Raw genomic sequence first — 14819 nt, 5'->3', positions numbered from 1 at the left:
AAGTGCACGGCGCATAGCAAGGATCAAACACGAAAGGAAGAAAAGAAGAAAATGTGACTTTGATGATAACAGAATAAATGGAAACCAGAGACGATTTGTGCAGTTACTTTTGGAGCTACCGGAAAAAAATGATACTTGTCCTGAAATGTTGAGTGTTCTGTGCTTCTTACTGTAAAATTGGATGCAGAATGTTTTTCAATTGGATCAGGATGGGAAGTAAATATTAATCTGTGTATTCTGTATTCTCCAGTCATCCACCACCAACTCCTCCTGAGGGTCAAATCATTTGGTCAAAAGTTCACGTTGGACAATTACAAATGACATGAACACTGGTTTCTCTCCCACTTCTTGGACTTTATTACTGTTTGTTTCCTGTCCTAAAATGGTTTCATTCCAACTTTTTAACATTCATTTGGAATAGATTATGAGTGAGCAGGGGTGTCAGGTAAGTAGGAGGTCTGCCAGGGGTATAGCCCCTCCTAGACCTAAACTCCAGTTTCATAACTGACTCATAAAGATTTGGAAATTCATAATGTGTGGTATCAAGTACAGCTCAAAAAATGAGATGATGGTATGAAAGATTAAAAAAATGTAAAATGATTTACTCGTTTTTCCTTTTCCCACCATGTCTAACTGTTGAGGCCAGTGATGTATAGTTTCATCAGATAAATGGGACCATAATCCCTCGCTGGACTGGCCATGTAAGATAGTAAATACTAGAATACTAGAATTGGAAACAAGGGCCAGTAGTGAACTATAGCAGAAATGGAGCAGAGAGGGAGAAAATGAATGAAGCAACTTTTAGAGTCTTAAAACCTCCTTAATTAATGAAGGAATTCTAAGGCTGCATTCACACTGCCGTAAGAGGGAAGTATATATATGGCCGGCATATATATGTCAGATATACGCCCCCCATAGACGGCAATGGGCGCACAGCGCCCTACGGGAGCGGAGCGGTGCCGCACAAGTGCGGCACAATACCATACCGTACCCCGGGAAAAGATAGGACATGTCCTATTTTTTCCCAAAATACGGTGCAGTGCCCCATGTTTCTCTATGGAGAGGCTAGTGGGTGATCGACGCTCATCCCCTTCTCCGCTCCCAGGCGCTGACACATTAATGTGAATGTAGCCTAAGGTTGGCCTTCTGTTTGTTCATAGTCAATTCCCAAATAATCCACCATTGAGAGATGTACAAGGGTTAAGTCATACAGTTAACATGATGTACTTCAAGCTCTCGAGATAGCAAAACAGGCAGTTATTAGGAATAGTTTATCAAAAGTGGACCTGTCCACATAGGTGAACCAAAATTTTCTGGCATCTGAGGCAGGTTATAGAATGGTGTCCCCTCCACTCTATCAATAGTAAAATGCTGAGATCAGATATGAAGAGACACTGGGGCTCATTTACCAAGGGTCTGAATGCCGCACTTTCGTCAGGTTTCCCGAATATTTTCGTTTTGCGACGAATTGGCCCGGGTTTTTGGTGCACGTGAATGGATTGTGGCGAAATCAGGGGGTACAGCCAACAGACAACCCGACAGATTGGGATTTGTGTCACAAGACACGCACTCACATGCACCGGGAAGAAGCAGGGGAACTCCGGCGGACCTCGGCGCAGCTGCGACACCTGCTGGATATTGGGCGCATGACCTTAGTGAATCCCGGCAGACCCGAATCCTTGTCGGACAACGTGCTGCGGGATCGCGACTAGACCAGGTAAGTAAATGTGCCCCACTATTTTTAAGAATCATGCTCTGCTTCATACAAGATGACTGCACCCCCATTTTGCTGCAGGTGGTGCTGCCTGAGGCAAGATGCTTAACTTACCTTGTGGCTGGTGCACCTCTGCCAGTCCCTTCTCCTGACCTTTGATTGTCCACCTCGCGCATATTATCTTCTTGTGAGTCCACTTTTGTTTTAGCTGCCACAAGTATTGCAAGAAAATCTACATCACGACCAGTAATTAAAAAACCAATCCAAATAAAGCTTATAGAAAATGTAAGGTTGGGCTCTAGAGGGTGCAGTCCCACCAAAGTCTTGGAGCCTTTGATGTCCTTTGAGATGAGTCTTTCCTTTACTAAATAGTGAGAGATCAGTGAGTTTTGTTTCCACCTGCCCAAATTTTCATTCTTTGGCGACAAGTAAAAGGTTTTCTTCTCATTGTCAACAGTGCATGCTCGGGTAAGAATAATGAGCATGAATTATAGGTCGGTAGGAATAGATGTTGACCAAATCCACATCTGGACCAAATCCAGATGTTCAGATCCACATATTGCACCATACATGGTGAGTTTAAGAATAATAAAGAGTCATGATTGAAGTGACTACTGGTTTTGAAATCTATGTTGGTGTTCTTATTGGTTTGCCAAAATTTTGGTAGAGACTTAAAGTGGTCGGTGAAGTTTATGAAGCTGCAGTATCTTGAGCTTTCAATTAACCAAAAGACTGTAATTAGTTTGGGGATCAACAAGACCTGAGGCAGCAATTGAGAAACATCTTTGTGCTCCATGGCGTATTATTATAATAATAGTTTTTTTTTCTAGTTACTTATTTAACGTGTCTGTATGCTGAATCCCATCTAAATAGGAGGTCCACGTAGGCTGCCAGCGGGGGGGAGGTCCATGGACGCTGCCAGTAATAACCACTTCTCTGCACTTGGTTGGAGCTGAGGTAACACACTGGTTTGCTTCATGTGTACCGCAGAATATGGAGCATGGAAGACGTCTATATTATTAATGCTCATGTGTTATATGTGAGTCGTGAAGAAGTCTTTGGATGACAACTTTATATGGGTTAGCCACGCATTGCGGAGCAAACAAGTTGTCATGAAAGGAAAGGTTTTTATTAGGAGGCTTGGCCAGGGTAAAGGAAAGTCTAGTTTTTCTCTCGCTGTCATCTTCTGACATTACTGGTTGAAATTACATTATTTTAACAATTTCTATCATTTTAAAGAAATTTTCATACATCATATTGAATGATTCAGGCTCTCAGTAGGGCTCTTAAGAGGGCTCCACTACTGAGAGCAGCACCCCCTTTATTTCTGATCATGTTGGTCTTTGCTAAGTATCCAAACTTATAAGGGCACATTTACTTCCCAGTCCTGTCGCGAGCCCGCGGTGCGTTGTCCGACGAGGATTCGGAGCTGCCGTGATTCATTAAGGTCGTGCGTCCAATTTACTGCAGGTGTCGCTTCCCCGCTCAGATCCGCCGGAGATCAATTTCGTTTTTAAATTCCCCTGTGTGGCCGAATCGGTCGGGTTGTCCCACGGCCCGCCCCTCGATTTCAGTCACATGCAAGCCGGCGCTGATGCGCCACAATCCGATCGTGTGCGCCAAAAGCCCTGGGCAATTCAGCGCAAAATGGAAATATTCGGGAGACTCCACTGAATCGCCATCTGCCCCATTGTTTTTGCAAACCCAGTAACCAAAAACTCTAGAGGAGACCTGGGAAGAGCCAAAACTAAGGGGAACAGCAGTCAGCCTAGGGCATCTGGAAATACATGTACCTCATACCCAGCCATGAAAACTTCTACTAAAACATTAACGAGGTCAGCCCAAGACTAGATGCTTTACCACACCTATATGAATAATAAATTTAATAATAATCTTTATCTATATATATCTATATTTCTATATTTATCTATATATCATTTTACCTAGCACTTTACAAATCATAGGGGACATATACAAATATAACATTATATTACACAGTACAAAGAGTTATATAGAACAATAGGAGTAAGGGCCCTGCTCACAAGAGCTTACAGTCTATGAGGATGATGGGGTGACACAATAGCTTACAGTCTATGAGGATGAGGGGTTGACAGAAGAGCTTACAGTCTATGAGGATGAGGGGGTGACACAAGAGCTTACAATCTATAAGGATGAGGGGGTGACACAAGAGCTTACTGTCTATGAGGATGAGGGGGTGACACAAGAGTTTACAGACTATGAGGATTAGGGATGACACAAGATCTTACAGACTATGAGGATTAGGGATGACACAAGAGCTTACAGTGTATGAGGATGAGGGGGTGACACAAGAGCTTACAGTCTATGAGGATGAGGGGGTGACACAAGAGCTTACAGTATATGAGGATGAGGGGAGACACAAGAGCTTACAGTCTATGAGGATGAGGGGGTGACACAAGAGCTTACAGTCTATGAGGATGAGGGGGTGACACAAGAGCTTACCGTCTATGAGGATGAGGGGAGACACAAGAGCTTACAGTCTATGAGGATGAGGGGAGACACAAGAGCTTACAGTCTATGAGGATGAGGGGGTGACAGAAGAGCTTACAGTCTATGAGGATGAGGGGGTGATACAGGCGCTTACAGTCTATGAGGATGAGCGGGTGACACAAGAGCTTACAGTCTATGAGGATGAGGGGGTGACACAAGAGCTTACAGTCTATGAGGATGAGGGGGTGACACAAGAGCTTACAGTCTATGAGGAGAAGGGGATGACACAAGAGCTTACAGTCTATGAGGATGAGGGGATGAGACAAGAGCTTACAGTCTATGAGGATGAGGGGATGAGACAAGAGCTTACAGTCTATGAGGATGAGGGGGTGACACAAGAGCTTACAGTCTGTGAGGATGAGGGGGTGACACAAGAGCTTACAGTCTATGAGGATGAGGGGAGACACAAGAGCTTACAGTCTATGAGGATGAGGGGATGACACAAGAGCTTACACTCTATGAGGATGAGGGGTGACACAAGAGCTTACAGTCTATAAGGATGAGGGAGTGACAGAAGAGCTTACAGTCTATGAGGATGAGGGGGTGACACAAGAGCTTACAGTCTATGAGGATGAACGGGTGACACAAGAGCTTACAGTCTATGAGGATGAGGGGGTGACACACGAGCTTACAGTCTATGAGGATGAGGGGGTGACACAAGCGCTTACAGTCTATGAGGATGAGGGGGTGACACAAGTGCTTACAGTCTATGAGGATGAGGGGTGATACAAGAGCTTAGAGTCTATGAGGATGAAGGGGGCGACACAAGAGCTTACAGTCTATGAGGATGAGGGGGGACACAAGAGCTTACAGTCTATGAGGATGAGGGGTGACACAAGAGCTTACAGTCTATGAGGATGAGGGGGTGACACAAGAGCTTACAGTCTATGAGGATGAGGGGGTGACTCAAGAGCTTACAGTCTATGAGGAGAAGGGGGTGACACAAGAGCTTACAGTCTATGAGGATGAGGGGAGACACAAGAGCTTACAGTCTATGAGGATGAGGGGGATGAGACCCAATAGAACACAAGAGGTTCACAAGAACAATCACTTGCTCCTTACATATGTGAATGTTCCCCATTCACTTCATGGGACCTCCCGGGCTCCCATAGGAGTGCCAAAGAAAAATCTCTTTTTATTTACCAATATATAGATTTCACTTACATTTGTTGTAGTAAATGAACACAAGATATATGAAAAAAATCCATGCAGTCAATATTTATGTATCACAATGCACAAACATGAAATGTGGCACCGTCTAAAAGAAGAATCATTTGCTTATTACCTTACATCTGAATACCGCAAAATTGTTGCTTTTCTTGATATTTCAAGGAAACTTAAAACTGTGGGAACTTAACAAATCTGCATTGGAAGCATAATTGGGTCAAACAAAGCCAGAAAAACTTGCTTATTGCTACTTTTGATGCCAGCTGTTTTTTTTCTTTACTGCCATGTTCTACTTCCAACCTCAGTCAACAAAAGGACTATGTAACGGCTGCTAATACTACGTGTCAAATGACAAAGCCATGAGATGTGGTGCTGCTGTGGGCAGAGGGAATATAGTAATGAGAAATAGCTGAGGAAATAAGGTTTGTTCTTGTAGGAACGCGAAAGGTCTTGCGGTAATCTAATTAATGCCTTTTCTTTTTATAAATGGGTTGGACACTATGAAGGAACATTTCTTCGACTGAGACCTCCTCCCGCTGTTATGTAACATCTAAGATCCATTGCATGGGACTGCAAAGTATAATAAAAACCGGCCCGGTAATAATGGCCAGTTGGCTTGGGGTTTTTAGATATGCGATTTGTCTCTTTCGGCAATCTTTAAAGCTTCAAAGACATCAACACTCTAGTTCTAGAACTTGCCAATCCTGTGGGTCAACCATGATGACGCATTTCGTTGACTAGAGAGGCTTCTGGCAAGTGAAATGAAAGAAAGTATAAAGTCATTTCCAGAACGATCTTCTAGCAACCTGGCATCGTTGTTCTCCCAAACGCGAGATTCCTTTGACCACACCGTGTCTCCCACGCCATCAATGTTACCTACAGACATCAATGAAATTCAATATTAAAAGACCTACTCCAAGACATGGTTTGCCAAATAATACTCTACTTATTCCATTCATTTCATCCAACTTATGGTTTCTTATCTAGAAAAACATGCGAAGCCCTCAAAACTTCTTGATCTGAATGAACTAAAAATATTCTTGGTCAGAACTTTTTGGAACCAGTTACTGTATGATTTTGTGGAAATCTGGTCATAACTCTTTACGTTGGAAAATGTTGTGAGGCGGCAAGGGTGGAATTTAATTTTGAAAAAAATTTACAACTTTAATAGAAACTTTTGAAACTTTTTAAGGATTTCACTTTGTGGTCCCATCCCTTGCACAGCAGATGATCTTCTGAATTCTGTCCAGTGCCCACCCAGTTATACCATGTACATACTCTATAATGCTTGGCGGCCCAAACAACTGTCTGTACAGATTATCTTTGTGATATAGTCAGTTAACTTGACCCAACATTCTGCTGGAGTGTAGAGTAGAAAGTAGAGGTTCCGGTTATGGACCAGCCCATGTCCTCTCTCATTCCTGGCCTGACCCACCTGCTTCCCAGCTCTACCTGATATTGAACAGATATTGCCATACCATGTTGTTGTGCTATAAGTGAAATATGGAATATCACTTAAAACTATGAAAAAGCCAGGCCGGAAAAATACCAACACATGCATAACCTGCTCCAGCTCCAGTTCCTGCATCGTTTCAGTACACAACCCCCTTCATTCAATGAGTGCCACCTCGGACCACTGAATTCCACTTCAGTTTTCAGGAGATTTCCCTTCCTTTGTTGTCCCCTTGTATAAAGAGATCACTCATTGGATGAAGTGGGTTATTTTACCCCATGGGACTTCATGCCGCCCCCCAAAAATGGAAATGCCAGAATGACCCGGGAACCTGGAGGGTTCGACACTCAACACTCCTTTAAGGTTTAAGAGTGCAATAAGTTCAGATACTGAGTAAAGCCCCTGCCCATGCTTCAGAAATGTCTTTTACTTCATCGGCAGCCATTCATGTCCACAAATAACTGGAAGGTGGAGGGTCAAGTGATCTCTAACTGTCAGTGCTCTATCAGCCTTCCAGGACCTTAATCTTGTATTCAGGAAAACTATCATAAGGTCCTGGAAGGTAGATTGGTCATGGACAGTTAGGATCACATGACCCTCCAGAAATGTCTGGTTGATGACATAAAAGATATCTCTAAACCAGGGGCTTTGCTTTACATTTCTAGAAAGCAGTTTACTGGATGTATATTGGAATATGACCTAATACCCTTCCCCCCAGACATTACAAAAAAATTAAGTAAAGTGGTCAACCCCTTTAAGGATATTTTGCATGGGGGGGGGCATTAATATAGCTTCTTTTTCTCTGGGCTCTATGTCTTTGGCGGATGCACACCATGCTTGGGTCTATCTACGGATCCAGATGACAGAATTTCACCGACTTGGGTTTGGCTGAGGTTCCCACATCTGTTATCCTGATTTGTCCGTGAATTTGTTCTGATACATTACAATGAGTACTATATAATTTGTGCAGTGCATAATCTGCAAAACAACACAGTTAATAATTAGGTTTTCCAGTCCATAGTTTGGAGCTTTTGGAGAAGAAAGACCAAAACATTTCTTTTGGCAGAAAACTTAGTTGAAAGTTAAATTATATTTCTGGTCTTTGTGGCCTAATTTAAGAGAACGCTAAATGTCGGAAAGAGAAGTTCACTGTATTGACACATGGATCCTTTCACCTCTTGTTTGCCAATTCAAATATCCAATAGACGTTATGACTTGAGGTCTGTTCCTTTGGTCTTAATGAAATTGGTTGGTAGTTTTCTGAACAGTTCCCAGTGGATGGGTATTCACATGACTGAGAAAATACCACAACATATGGCATTAATTGCCACATTATTGGGCAGCGTTAATCAAAACAGCTGGGATTTGGCTATGGGATTTAAGAATTACACTAGGAAGAACTGTAGTATGATTATTATTATATTTATTGTTATTATTGTTATTATTGTTTGTATTTTTATGTTTGTTATTTTTATAATTTATTATATTATTATAATTTTTTTTATTGTGTTGCTATATTTAATTAGGCAGCACGGTGGCTTGGTGGTTAGCATTATAGCCTTGCAGCGCTGGGGACCTGGGTTCAAGTCTCAGAGTCAACATCTGCAAAGAGTTTGTATGTTCTCTCCATGTTTGTGTGGGTTTTATCTGGGTCCTCTGGTTTCCTCCCACATTCCAAAAACATACTGGTAGGTTGATTAAATTGTGAGCCCCATTGGGGACAGGGACTGATTTAGCAAACTTTGTGCAGCGATGTATAATCTGTGTGCTCTATATAAATAAAGAATTATTATTATGTTTTTTATTTAATTTTTTTTTTGCAGTCTGGGAGGGATATTTAGCCACAGGATATGACATAGAGGTGGGGACCTACCTCTGTGTGACCTCTATCTTTATTTGGATGGGTTGCTGTCCATGCATAGCTCTCTGTGTTCCCTTCAATAGGACTTGTGTGAATACCAGGGAGGCTCAGCTATTCCTAAAACTCTTGTAGATGTGAATGGAGAGAGTTACACATTCATGGTAACCTTCCCATTCACTGAAACAAGACATGGTAAGGCAATGGCCAGAAATGTGTCTAGGATCCATTGCCCATTTAGTGCAATATTCCATTTATTCCTATGGAAATACCAGCAATTTCCTAAATGGGAATATCCCTTTAAGTCTAGCATGACTTCTGTTCACATCATATGACATCTGCTCTCTCCTACTGGACTCCATAATGCTTATGGATCCATATATACTTTTTGGATTGGCGCACTAGGTTAGAAACTTTAAATGAAAATGTCGCTGGTATCTTTAGCAAGGTGGCCTGCACCCAAACTACCAAGTGGTTTTCACAGCAGGAAAAAGCCACAAAAACATAAAAACAAAAGGATTTCAGATACCTGCGCCAATTATGGACATATATGCAAAATATCTATGAAGTGCTGGAGAAGCGCAAAATAGATGTATACACTTTATCAATACTGTAGTTGTTTTACCATATTTTGCTATTAAATGGGATAACATAAATATGTTGCTCTACAGTAAGACTTAATATTGGTATGGTGGTTACCTGGTTCCTGCGGTTATTTATCAATTTTGCGATATTTCTTCAATAAAACAGTGTTCCGATGTTCTGAATATCCTTGCTAGGTTTCCAATCGTTCACTGGTGTCCGCGTTGTTTGGGACCTGTGGAGGAAAGCCCCGGCCGGTGGCTATACCTCTACACTAGGTTCCGGCAGTTCTTCGTGTGGTGACGTCACCAGAAGTTACGGCATCACAAGTGAATCACTTCCTTAGACAAACAAATCGTCCACCGTCTTCTTCTTGAACAGGGAGGCCAACCTGTTCAACATCAACGGAATGGTGCATCAATTTTAACAGAACTTTAAACATTTTCACAATGTAGTATATGCAACTATCTATCCATTATGGTATATTAAATATGGCGCTTATGGCGCTATGTTCCTTATAGACCGGAAGATTTGAAAAATTCAAAAAAACAAATTTCAATATTGGATAAATTCATATATCCGGTAGGTCCAGTCTTGAAGTAGTTACTCATGGTGCAATATGTTTCTCTGATGAAGCCCATTGTACAGGTCTGGTCCTCTCACACAATTCCAAATATAAGTTAAGTCGTGGTCTGGATTTGGCTCAACCTCACACTGTTAACGCCTGCAATTTGTGGTGGCGCCAACCGCGGCCATAACTCTCTTTAAATGCTGCTGAGAAATGTCATCAGAAGCAACAATCCTCCCATGCGGGCGATGGCAGTCATTTAAATGCCGCTGTCAATTTTGCCCGAGATGAACACCCGCGATTGGACCCAGTTACCCAGTTACCAGTTCTGTTACTAAACTTTGCTTTCAAACTGGGGCATAAATGGCTGTATATGTGTACATATATTGTGTATTTTGTATTCTCAAAATTCTTGATGGGATCATTAATAGTTAAAACCTAGAAAAACCCTTCAATGACACCAGGTCAAGTGTGCACAATCGAAGACTATTTCATGTAGTTGTTATCCAGGAAAGTCATCTCTGAAACCCTAAAATACAAACATACTACGTATTCATCCCACCCAAAGCGAAGGGCTTACGAAATAAGAGTTCTCAAAATACAACTCATGATAGCATTGATGACCCTTTTGCGAAACAGAAGCCAAAACGGTAGCAACTTGGAACAAACATGTCTCCAGTGAACTGTAGTTGACAGGATTCTCAATAAGTTTTTCTTGGCTGTGAAAGTAAATTGTACAAGGATGTTTCGGGAACCACAAAAAGAAATATACTGTATATACAACAGTGAAAACTTCAGAAAGCGATGTCAGGCATGGAGTAGGAATTGTATGGTAGAATATCAGGATTCACATGTGTTCTCAAGGATTTGCACTAATGTTCTCTAGTTTTTGAAGGTTGTGCTGATGACCAGGACTAGTGGTCTTCTACGTGTGTTTCTCCAGCTGCTGAGATCCTACAACTCATCTGTTTGTCATGGAAATGCTTGGAGTAGTAGACTAGTCTAGAGTTTAAAAGCTACAGGTTGGATGGCTTAGACATAAACTTGAAGGTGTTTTCATTATTAGGATATTGATGCCCAAACCTCAGGATCTTTAGCGCTGACCCAACTCTCACTATCCCATTTGATCAACTGTATGATGATGTAAAGAGTCCAGGGATTTATTTCCTGCCATATTTGGAGTCTGGATGGAATTTTTTTTTAGCCAATTCATGGGGCAGATTGTCAAAATCCTAATTTTGAAACTTCTTTTTAAGATGTTTATTGGGACCTTCTGCCTAGTAAACAAGACAATTGGAATGTGGCATTTCATTGTGCAGAATTCCTTTACTTCCAGGGTTATAGTCATTGGCTTGTCCTGGTCTCCCATTAAAAGGGAACCCAGCATCTATGTTTATGTTGTAGCCAAGAGAAACTGCCTAAGGCTATCTCAAGTCTATCCCACGTATGTCTCCATAAGTGTCCCAAGCAATTCTCTGAAATAATGTAATGGAATGCCAACTCTTTAGTGTCTTCAATACAACACCAGGAACTGGATGTTTTCCGGTTCTACTAAACCAAAATTAGGTCTCCACAGATCCAAATGATAATCTCATGTGGTGGAAGGGAGACAAATAGGTGTCTTGGAGTTATGCCGTGTAACTGTAAAGGAAGACAGACACAGCCTAATAAAGATGAATTGACCACTATATTGTAGTCAACTTGGTCTTTTCAATAATAGACTGGCCATGAGTGGCCAACACTAGTATTTTAGGGTGTTCAGTAGAGCGAAAGGAACTGGATCTCTAGATCTGCAAAACGAAAATAAGGTCTACTACGATGATGTCATGACTGCCCAAATAAAGTTAAGCCTAAAACCACTGGGAGTACGGGCCCCTTTAACCCTGAACCAATGTTCGCCGTTAAAAAACACACGGAGACTTGTATTCAAGTTAAACCTATGTGGGTTGACATGAGGGTCGGCCACAGCTTTATATAGGTTAAACCATTGTATAAACATTTCAATTTTTTTTTATAATATTTTTGTATTATTTTTTAAAACATAGTTTGAACAGATAAACAAATTTAAATGAACACAAATATAAAGTGCAACAAACCCCTCCCACCTGTATGCCGGCCAGCCAATGGGCATGTAGGCCAAATAACCCAACTAACCGCCAGCTGTGACAATTGTAACGCCGAAAATACCTTAAACAAGGGAGGGCGGGTGGGAAACACGATCCAGAAAGAGGGTGAGTGACGTCTGCAGCCCCTATTTAAGCTATGCTCACTTCCTGTACCACCCACGATACAAGCCCCGCCCCTAGTCACGTAGCCCCCACCACCATGGCATACGCAGGGAGACAGAAAGGAAAGGAAAACCACCTCAGTCAAAGAGGGCCTAATACTGTAATTATAACCCCGCTAACTAGACACCCTTTGTGCAGTCATTAGCCCAACGGCTATACGCCTCCGCGCTTGCAAGTACAGTAGTAGAAGGTAGAAAAATAGGGATCCTTTTGTGGTGATGTGAAACCGTCAGGGAAGACACACACATATCGATGAAGAGGATGATACAATGTCTAAACACATCACCTGTAACACATCACCCATAACCCATGTTGGTGACATGTTGGCGTTTCAGGATCCCTGTTCTTCTCACTTCTACCAGATTGGTCATATCTGGTGGCCAACTGGTACCCAACCCAGGGTAGTCATTGTGAAGCCTCACACAAATTACTTTTCAAACGTCAACGTGCCATATTTCTTCTTTATTAAGTAGAATATGTTGATCTAACTCTGGTTTAGGAGAGCCACAGACAGTCCATAAAATGCTAAAATGTGGTCACATTACAGCCATCGGATATGGTGTTTGGCCAACAAAATGGAACTAAAACTTTACTTCCCAACTGTAGATATCATTGTCTTTCATATTCTTCCACCCCAGACCATAGATAATAAATTATAGGATAAGCAGGACAGCCCAAGAGCTAAGGATATGAATAGTCGAGGCTCTATGAGATATATACTGTCTGCCTTTTCTAGAACATCTTGTCCTTTTCCTTAAACAATCTTTCCTTTTTTTTTGCAGCTGAACGTGGATATATAGAGATAGTATGTAATGATTTAACTGTTTTCACAAACCCGGGAACTCCGAAGGGACCGGTCAGGATATAATGATGAACTTAAGCCAAGGTAGATTTATGAATATTGCCTGTACGAGTCAGCCCCGCGTTCCCGCTACTGCCATCATCGCGTTGTTCTTGTTTGGACATCTGTAGTGATAATGAGTGAACTTACTGTATTCCGGTAGAAAAAAAAAAATCAACACACTTAAAAAAAAAATAAAGCAAGGCTAAGTAATCTGCCAACAAGAACAATGACCCTCAGTGAGGGGTCGGAATAGTCTCGTATAAACTCTGCAGCAAACCTTAAGAATCGGCAGTTCTGGTAAACAGCTGTTGTAATATTATTGTGAAGAAATTTCAAAATCAGAATAAATTTACCAAAACATAAATAATAAACTGGGAGGACTGGATGTGTAAGGTCACTGTGCTGTTACTGTCGAATACATTTTTTGGCTTAGAGTGGAACTGTTGTCTCAGGTGACTTCTCAGAATAAGCCATTGTGTATTTACAAGGAATTACTAGCCATTGTATGATGCATGCTACATGTATCACCAGTCTCTCCATCTGTTATATAGCAATAGGGTAATAAATAGAGATGAGCGAACACTAAAATGCTCGGGTACTCGTTATTCGAGACGAACTTTTCCCGATGCTCGAGTGCTCGTCTCGAATAACGAACCCCATTGAAGTCAATGGGAGACTCGAGCATTTTTCAAGGGGACCAAGGCTCTGCACAGGGAAGCTTGGCCAAACACCTGGGAACCTCAGAAAAGGATGGAAACACCACGGAAATGGACAGGAAACAGCAGGGGCAGCATGCATGGATGCCTCTGAGGCTGCATAATCGCACCATTATGCCAAAATTATGGGCAACAGCATGGCCATGACAGAGTGACAGAATGAAGCTAGATAGCATCTAAAACATCCAATAATTGACCCTGACACTATAGGGGACGGCATGCAGAGGCAGCGGCAGCAGGCTAGAGAGTGTCATGGCGACATACCCTAAATGGACTCAGGCTTCAAACCAATGGGTGGCAGAGAGGAACCAAAGGAGGTGAGCAAGAAGCGCTCAAATAATATCGGTACATGATAAAAGTTTGCCAGTATATTTTGTGGATTACACAGCAGGGTGGCGACAAAGTTAACATGGAAGCCATGAAAACAACCCAAAATTCTGCCTGACACAGCTCGTTTGATAAGGGGACGATGTATGGAGGCAGTGAACTAGTAGTAGATTAAAGGTGCTGCAGTTAAAACTATGTTAGTTGGATCTTGGCATGGAGCTGGCGCTCCGCTGCCAGGCGAGCTTTCGCCAATCCAAGCCCCTGTCTCTAGGCTACTCCCCAAACAGCACTTCTAAGAACCTTTTGTATAAGATCAAGTGTAGTAGCGTTCTTATAAGTTTAGGATATGCCGGGTGAGGGGAATGTAAACAGATGCGCAAGAAGCGCTGAAATAATATCCCTAAATGGTAAAAGTTTGCCAGTATATTTTGGGGATTACACAGCAGGGTGGCGACAAAGTTAACAACTTTGATGTGGAATCCATGAAAACAACCCAAATTTCTGCCTGACACACCTCGTTTGATAAAGGGACGATGTATGGAGGCAGCTATATGGACGACTTTTGGAGGTAGCAATGGAGACAACGTGTGGAGGCTGCTATGGAGACAATTTAATTTGGATAGTGCCTGTATGTGGCAGTCCCAAACATTTTTCAAACCAGAGGAGCAGGTAGGTGGCCCTCCAGTAAAATGGGATAGATTGAGTGCCTGTATGTGGCAGTCCCAAAAATGTTTAAAACCAGAGGAGCAGGTAGGTGGCCCTCCAGTAAAATG

This window comes from Engystomops pustulosus, chromosome 10, assembly GCF_040894005.1.
Source record: "Engystomops pustulosus chromosome 10, aEngPut4.maternal, whole genome shotgun sequence".
Classification (NCBI taxonomy): domain Eukaryota; kingdom Metazoa; phylum Chordata; class Amphibia; order Anura; family Leptodactylidae; genus Engystomops; species Engystomops pustulosus.
The sequence above is the reverse complement of the archived record's forward strand: the minus strand, read 5'-3'. Positions refer to the sequence as shown.